The sequence below is a fragment of the Bidens hawaiensis genome, unplaced genomic scaffold (assembly GCF_021521415.1).
Source record: "Bidens hawaiensis isolate Kalapana, Puna unplaced genomic scaffold, B.hawaiensis_p1.1 tig00026854_1, whole genome shotgun sequence".
Classification (NCBI taxonomy): domain Eukaryota; kingdom Viridiplantae; phylum Streptophyta; class Magnoliopsida; order Asterales; family Asteraceae; genus Bidens; species Bidens hawaiensis.
This window is the reverse complement of record NW_027494326.1, coordinates 264,699-265,606: the sequence shown is the minus strand read 5'-3', so window position 1 is coordinate 265,606 and position 908 is coordinate 264,699. Positions and strand designations below refer to the sequence as shown.

The window sequence follows — 908 nt, the reverse complement described above, 5'->3', positions numbered from 1 at the left end:
GAATGATCATGTATTGTGTGAGAGTGTTGATATTGGCGCTTCTCAAGGTGATTTGAATGAAAATGATGTTTCTATGTCTAATAGTGATTGTGAAACTGTGTACGATGAAACTTTCAGTATTGCAAGAAAATGTGATTGACGAGACAAACAAGAGGTTCAAAAGTACTTATCTTTCTCATTCACGACTCTTTATACAAATGGATCCGAGCGGAAATGTATCACATGTCACATGTGGCATATATGATACATGTACAAATGAACATCTTTGATCAAGGAATCCCCATTTGAATGATTCACGATCAATCTTTTTATTCATATTGAAACCTACAAAATTGTTATTTTGACAAATTATAGGACCTGGACGAGGATTTGTAATACCCGTTCAATTGACATAGACCCACGTTCTCTAGTAAATTGAAAATGAGGATGAGACATCAGGAATAGTTGGGATAGCTCAGTTGGTAGAGCAGAGGACTGGAAATCCTCGTGTCACCATTTCAAATCTGGTTCTTGACACATGATTAATTTGTATGAGTCTCTACTCTACCAATTCATTGATATGAATACATATTCATTAAGTATTTTCCAAATTTGAGAATCCCAATGAATCCCTAATTTTATTTTTTATTGTATTTTTTTATTCTATACATATTAAAAATACAAACCATAAAACAAACGAGACTTCAATTACTCTGTTTATTCTAGAATAGAACCTTGAATCTATAGAATTGTAAGAATTGTAGAAGTGAAGATTTGTTTTTTACCATTCAATGAGCATACTAGTTGTTCATCAAAAGATTGTAAAATTAAGGGAGACTATAATAAAAGAAATAGTGTTGAAAATGAAAAGGCTAGCACATCAAGTAAATATATTCCGCCTCATAAAAACTCTTTCTTTCCATCCACAA

At 32.0% G+C, this 908-nt stretch overlaps 1 non-coding gene across 1 annotated transcript; it reads left to right on the top strand.

Moving 5' to 3' along the window:
• Positions 1-443: 443 nt before the first annotated feature.
• On the top strand, positions 444-516 carry TRNAS-GGA (transfer RNA serine (anticodon GGA)). The gene has a single exon. It is a non-coding gene; the product is annotated as a tRNA-Ser (tRNA).
• Positions 517-908: the final 392 nt, after the last annotated feature.